The sequence below is a fragment of the Olea europaea genome, unplaced genomic scaffold (assembly GCF_002742605.1).
Source record: "Olea europaea var. sylvestris unplaced genomic scaffold, O_europaea_v1 scaffold4768, whole genome shotgun sequence".
Classification (NCBI taxonomy): domain Eukaryota; kingdom Viridiplantae; phylum Streptophyta; class Magnoliopsida; order Lamiales; family Oleaceae; genus Olea; species Olea europaea.
In genome coordinates this window covers 51,589-59,499 of record NW_019263081.1, presented here as the reverse complement: position 1 = coordinate 59,499, position 7,911 = coordinate 51,589, and the positions used below count along the sequence as shown (strand labels likewise).

Here is a 7,911-nt window from a genome sequence, read left to right as displayed (position 1 = left end):
AAGTTGAGCGCAGGCCAATGCCTACACTCAACTGTATATGGCTCCGCCCCTACTGCTGCCAAGTAATGCAACTCAGCCTAGTCTATATGTTGTGAGCATAACTCCAAGGTCCTTTTCAAGAATAATATTTATTTTGGTACCAAAAAAAATATAAATAAATAAAAACTGATGTATATGGAGATATCCTGTCGTTTCATTGAAAAGGTTAAAAAAGCGAAAACGTATAGGCGCGAAAAATATGAACTCTCAACAAAAGTGAAAATTTATTCAAAAGAAACTAAACAACCTACTACGATGAACAAAGAAAAACATCAATAATATTTTTTTTTTTGAAACACGTGCGAGATATCTTTTAGGGATAATAAAATAATTTGGATGCTAACACATACGAAAATGAACATTTGAGTTTCCTCAAACTGAGTTTCGTAATAGTGATATTTTGGAAAATGTGTGGTTAAAAAATTGAAATTTCAGTTAAAATATTTTATTGTAAAAATGTTAAGTTAAAAATAAATTTTAGAAAAAATGATTCTTGGAATAATGAAAATCAAACATGGGCTTAGCAATGATGAATCTCATTTAAAATGGTCTATTATTTAAAAACTTGTTAAATCCATTAATGGCCACTCAATTTTGTATTTAGTGTCATCATGGTCATCTAATTTGATTTTATTGTATCATGGGCATCCAATTTCATAAAACGTTTTACCATGACTACCCAATTTCATATAGCATTTCACTATAGACACCAAATTCCTTTTTATCATTTTCACTAATTTTAAAAGAGATAAAACGGTAACTTTGCATTATATATAAAATGAATTTTAAAAAATAAAATAAAAACTATTTTAGAAAAAACGTTTTAAAAATAAAATAAAAACTTATATTATAAGAAAAAAATTTAAAAGTAAAATAAAAATTTATTTTAAGAAAATGTTTCTTAGAAAAATAAAATGAAATAAAAAGTTATTTTTAAAAAAGGTTACTTTGAAAAATAAAATAAAATAAAAACCTATTTAAAAAAGTTTTTAAAATAAAATAGAAACTTAATTTAATAAAACATTACTTAAAAAAAATAAGAACTTTTTTAAATAATAAATTATTTTTGCTTTTTTAATTTATTTTATATATAATGCAAAGTTACAATTTTACTCTTTTTAAAATTAGTGAAAATGGTAAAAAGAAGTTGGGTGATCATAGTGAAACGTTGAACGAAATTGGGTGACTACAACGAAATAAAATCAAATTGGATGATCATGGTGATACTAAATATAAAGTTAGAAGGCCATAATGAAACAAAATCAAATTGAGTAACCACGATGACACTAAGTATAACATTAGGTGACCATTAGTGAATTTAACACAGACTAACGCTAGTACCAAGACGCTACATTACATTATTCTTGATACATTGCTGTGAATATAAGCATCTTTTTAGAATTTCTTATACTGTCAAGAATAGAAGAAACAAAGAAAAAAAAAGGAACAAATTGCAAGAGTCTTATTGGAAGTGTACAGCCATAAATGTAATACTGGTTTGGTCCTCATTAATTTTCATTCTATTACATTTCATTTTTCTATCTCTTATTTTCACCACACAATTTTTCATAAAATAATATTACACGTAAGTAAAAAACTTTTTTTTTTTCCACCACTCATTTTTCAAAAAAAAAAAAAAAACTATTCCACCCATTTTTTTTTCCTACAAAATGGAGGCCAAACAGGACTATAATTTGTTCATTTAGTACGTGCTATTCAACATTCCTACTCTCTCACCCTGTTATAATCTAATAATCAAAAGTGAGAACTTTATCTTGATTCTCCCTTAAACGATTTATTAGACTTATTTAAAGTGAGAATTATTTTTTAGACTTGTTTAAAGAGAGAATTTTTCGAGTGAAAATGATTTTTGGACAAAAAATTATTGATCCATTAATGTGTGGCTGAAAATTTCTTCTAAACAGGCTCTTAATTGTGTCACTAAATCAACAATTACATTAAAAATAATAATAATAATAAATAAATAAACACGATTTTAGCTCAGCAATTGAATATACTTTCTACACAAATAGAAAATCAACCAATTTACAAAATACATACGTGAGCATAAAAAATTGGGTTATCTACAGATATATAAATAATGGAGACAGGAAATTGGAAGGTGAAATGTATAGGAAAAGAACAAATTACACCGTGACGGAATCTTGAACCTTCATTTGTGCTATATATATATATATATATAAAATGTAGTGAGTTATGATTGGGTCAAAATTTCTTTTAAAAAAATAAATAAAATTAAATAAAGATTTTTCACTATCTTTTTAACACTTCATTTGTATGTAAGCTATTATATAATTTCATTATGTACAAGAGCGCATAATTCTTAAACCGTTGGGCCTGCCCACCTCCAATGACCTAGCCGAGATGGTAGTCAATTGAAAGATTTGGCTACAGGGGCGGACTCACATGGGGTTATGTGGGGTCAAATGACCTCACATATTTTTGGATTTTCCCTTTTTTTTTACTTGCTTAAAATGTAATTTTCTGCCAAAGTAGTGAACCAACCCAATTAATTTCTCTATCCCAATGCCCAAAAAGTTCAAATCCAAATCCTATTGTAGTAACATATGATCTTATTTTCATTAATAATACGTTGTTCGAAAAAAAAATTCATTTTTGACCCCACAGTTCAAACTGTCTAAGTCCGCTCCTATCTGGCTACACGTACATAAAGATTTACATAATGGATCACATAATATCATATAGCACTTTACCATTTGTCAGTTTAAAATACAATCAACTTTTTCATTAAATCTTTTCCCTCCACATTATATTATGTAATCCATTACGTATATTTTTTATATACAAATAAGAATCCTCAATTGGAGGCTGGCCCCGTCTGGACCAAAAAAGTTCTATAACAGGGAGTTGCGATGACCGAGTTTGTCTAAGATGCCAGATGGTTCACTCTCAAAATAATTAATCTTGTTCAACAGAGCAAGAAAAGTATAATTATAGCCATTGTTATGCCACATTACTTTCAGTAGTTTGTGATTTTCGGGACTTCTGTTGCATTAGCATACGATGTTTTCAAGTTAAAAAAGGCTATCTACCCTAAAAACCTGAGTCAAATAAACATACTTTTACTAAACAGCCCACCAGTAAACATCAAAAATTTCAACTCCGAAGTTTACAAACAGATTATACTAAAAAAAAAACCGGTAGATCAGTCAACTCCAATACGTATGCCATATGTATCAACCTTGGACCGCCATATCAGAGAAAAAAAGGATGTGCAGAAAATCAATCCATCGTCACAAAATCATTTCTCAATACTCAATAAATCAACCATGCCCCCAGCAACATAAACCCGGTAAAAAGAAGAAAATAGAGACATTCATAACAAATGACTTGGCATAGAAAAGACAGAAATTTGCAACTAAATTTTTAACTTAAGAAGTTGGAAGCAAGGAACAGTATATTACTTCGAGGCACTGCCTTTCCAGTACTCAACATAATTGCATAACCAAGTTTAAGCCTCAAAAAGGATCCTACTCTACAAGCTAAAAAGGCGACCATAATTATCCCTTGCAGATGAAACCGTCCCAGCTGAGATGCAACGGAGAAAATAAAAACATAAATACCACAAAGTACTGGTATCTATTTATGTACGTACTCAAGGAGAGTGCTTGATCAGAAGACCAGTTCAAGAGAAACTCCACAAGCAGTTCAGTGCATGGATTGGCAAGGTGATCGTGGTCGAACAGGGGTCTTCGACGGGCTTACCCTGCAAAAATGCAAATGATCAAGAGATTAGGCACTTTACGATAAAAGAAGCATATAGTGAATGGATCCAGTAATAAACAGCGGAAATCAACCTTATCGGCAGTGATCCTAAGACTGCACCACTGCAGTTAAGAGCCGCAATAGCACTCTCAGCCTGCAAAGGGAAAAATAAATAAATAAATAAATAAAATTAAAAAAAATTATATATATATAATCACCATATTGATTCGAATCATACGTCCAAAAAAAAGTTAAGGGACTCTCCATCTCCACCTCCCCAAGACGAAAGAAGAGAAAAAGTCATCCAAGTTTAGACACCTCAAACAAGATTTTGACATAATGGTGATTCATAATACAGCTTGATTATCACCCAAAGGGAGAAGGACTGTATGATGTAGATGATATAAAGTTACAAAGAAAACTTGCTTTACATAAGCATCTAATTTCTGCATGTAAAATATGAAAATGTTGATTGATTATCAATTTTGTCGACATCAAACTAATGATTGATGATGAATTACTTAGTTAAATCGTTAAACCCATCTTGTACAGATTTTATTGTCATGCAAAAAAGAAGAAAAAATTATCACGCATTGCAGCTTAGGCAAGAGAAACGCAGTTCATCATTGTGAGTGATGCCTAAGCACTAATAGCAAATAGAAAACAAAAGTTGTTTCTTTTGCAACTCAAGTCTTCCAAACATGCTTCACATAATCTAGCTGCAGAACACGAGCTTGTTGCAGCATGACTGGACCTCAAATGTCATTTCATATGCAATACGCAAGATGTAATATTTCCTATCAAGTTTGAAAATTTCCATGATTGCGGATCAGAACAAAGACCGAACGAGAAGTCAGGAATTAATGTGTCTTGAAGGAGTATAAAAGGATAACTGGCGAATCATTTGTCCTTTCATCAAACATTAAGGGGCTATTCTCTTCGTGTTTTAGTTTTTAGTTATAAGTTGTGAATTCATTTTGGATTTTGTGTTTTGAGTATCCATTTTGAGATTGCTAAAAACGCATTTTTTTTGTCATTTTGAAAAATTGTTTAAAAAAAAAAAAAAAGATAAACAAGAAAAAGAAAAATGCATTTACTTTCTAATTTTGAAAAACTGATTATCCAATATATATATTGTTCTTTTACTTTTAAGAAAAAGAAAAGTGGCTGCCAGCTCTACGTAAGATAGCCAAAGTACAGTTGAGCAATAAACATGATTTATTTGCTTACATTCCAGGTGGACTTTTTACAGTAGCAGGACTCTCTTTTGTCTGTTTGAACTCTTGAGCAGGAGCTTCCATTGGTATCTTATATAAGATTAAGGCTACTTTTCGGCCCTTCCTCTGTTTTTGAGCTTTTAGGTCTCTGGTCAATCAGTGGTTGCATTAAGAGTAAAGGTGGAATTCATTGCGATCTTGGGCATCGCCAAAGAACGGAAGAAGCGATGATGGGAATCTTGTACTAATGAAGCAGGAAGACCGATCTATTTCATTATCCCACACTCTTTTAGATGAATAAGAAGCCAATGAAGCATCTGTAGAAGTCTAAGGATTGTTTTGAAATGTTTCCGATATACGAGTGGTTTTTTTACATAAGAAAAAGAGAGAACCATTGGTCAACCAAGTACAAATAAAAGAGTCCTCGTAAGGTGCCCCACTGAGCAATAAGAAGGTTTTATTAAGATTAGTCAAAATTTCATCTAGATAAATAATGCTTAAAGGCTAATCGAAATCCTAATCCTAACTCGAAGGAAGAGGGGATTGCTGAAAGGGACCGATAGAAAGAAAGGACGGGGGGGGGGGCGGGGGGGCAAGGACAAAACCAACCTATTTGGTTAATCAGCGAATGGAATTGATATCTCCTTCCTCTAGTTGAGAAGGTAGAAAGCCCGGGGACTGGCTTGTACCTCTTCTATTTGTAAAAGCGAACTAAAGCCCTATCTATCTCGATAAGGTCAAATAGCAACACGGTTTACAGTAGGTTTTTTTGTATTGTTGTGGTTAAGGCATTGAATTCCATGCTGGTAACTCGAGTTCGAATCTCAGTCATCCACCAATTTATTTGAAAAATTTTGTACTGTGCATATAAAAAGAAAATTCCTTCGTATTGAATTGCGGTGAAACAGAATCGAACTCATGACCTTCAGAAAATCCGTGACTTAACCAACTAAGCTATCCTGCTATTGGCAAAACTGGACATTTTCCACGTTTTTTAAGTTTTAGCTTGGTTGAATTGAAAACAGCCAAAACTATTTTTTTGGTGTTTTTCATTTTCTTTGTAAATTTTAAACTCGTTCTTGAAAATTCGCTTCTGAAAATAGATAAGTAATTGTGTTTTCAGTATTTTCGAAAATTAAAAATTGAACGGCAAAGAGAACAAGTCGTAAATGTCTTGTAAGTTCAAGCACTAAAATCATCTATGTACTATTACAGCCATTTGTATATGATCAAATGGTTGTAATGCATAAAAAAAAATAAAAAATAAAAATAAAGCTCTATTTAACCACTAGGGCCCTAGAATCCTTAATTATACATCTAAAGCAATTACGTGTTTCCTATAATTAGACCTCGATGTAAACATTCATCTTTAGTAGGTCTTCATTACACGCCACCACAAGAAGCAAAGACCTCTGCGTATAAGCCCTTTCTTTTATCTAAAAAAGAAAAAACTTCTAATCCAGAAAACTAGAAGTGCAAAGTGATTAGTACGTACTTAAAACAGAAGTTGGAATTTAAATGGGTACAATTAAACATATAAATCTGCAAAACTCCTTTTTAAACCAATCAAAGTTGTCCATAAAAAGTGATGCAACAAGGAAACAACAAAAGTCTATTCAAGGTGGAAGACTAGTAATAATTAGTAGATTTCGAGTTTATCTAAATTATAGAGTTTGATTTTGACAATATTATCTTTTATTTCAAGTTTGATTAGATAGGAAGTTTATTTAATTTCAAAGTTCTTCTCTATATAAAGGAACTTAGGGCAATGTTTATAAACACAGCTGAATTATATGAATAAAACTATTTCTCTTGCCCTCAATTCTTTCCTTTGATCTACTTTCTTCTTATTGTTCTTTATCAATTTGTATGTTCCTGCATCAATTTGGCATTAGGGTAATTCGTTCGTCCTTTGACCTAACATCCTTCGTCCTTCTCGTCCAAAAATCCGCCAACTTGCAACACCAATTCAAGCCATACAAATACTTTATACAAAATCATCACAACCACTTGTTTTAGGTTTTATATTGTAATTGACAACAAAAAAGACTAAATTAAATGTGTAAAAGTCAAGGAGTTAGGAGCAATATTGTATAGCTGGATAAAGGTAGCTTAAGGTTAGAGATCGAGTTTGGAACAAAGAAGAAACACTACATTTTCGCTCGCCTCTCACCAAGACACAGCTTGAACGACAAAAACATAATGGACTTCGTTAGCTTGTCGCCAGGACTTCGCTCAAGCAAAACACTATCTCTCGCTTTTCGCTAGAGCGTCTCTCGAGCAACGGTATTATTTGGCCAACCCTAATTCATGATTTTGAAAAATTTTACACAGATATACACAAGCATTATACAATTTTATGCGTGGTTGTTCATTATACCTCTACTTTCTATCATATTCATAACATCCTTTGGTGATCCAAGAACATATTCAACCCAGGATTCAAATCATCCATTCTTGAGATCCTACAATCACAAATTGGGTAAAACATCAAGGTTCCAGAATCTAAAACACCAACTTTCTTTGTACAACAAGGAAGGTATTTTCTCAATTGGAACTTCAGAGGTTACTAAAGATTGAGAAAGGTTGGACTACAACGCAGGAATGAGAACAAGAATAGGTAATTCTTGGGTATCTACTTGGAAGAGACAATTGTATAAGATAGAGAAACTGGAGGAGACAACAGTACCTTGGAGATTACAGGAAGTAGATTGGAAAATCTAGTGGAGTTGGCTAGGCAACATTGAACTGTAACAATCATTATCTATAGTTGAGGTAAATGATTTGGTTCAGGAGTTTTTACCCACTTGGGGTTTCTCCATCAACATATCTTGTGTTATTTACTGTGTTCTTATTACAAATTGCGGCAATTCAACTTACGATAATTGGACTGTTTGATTAACCATTT

General features: G+C 32.1%; 1 long non-coding RNA gene across 1 annotated transcript; it reads right to left on the bottom strand.

The window, feature by feature from the left end:
* Window positions 1-3,388: 3,388 nt before the first annotated feature.
* Window positions 3,389-3,974, bottom strand: LOC111388247. The gene is made up of 2 exons (XR_002701536.1): window positions 3,879-3,974; window positions 3,389-3,787 (listed from the first exon to the last, which is right to left on the bottom strand). It is a non-coding gene; the product is annotated as an uncharacterized LOC111388247 (long non-coding RNA).
* Window positions 3,975-7,911: the final 3,937 nt, after the last annotated feature.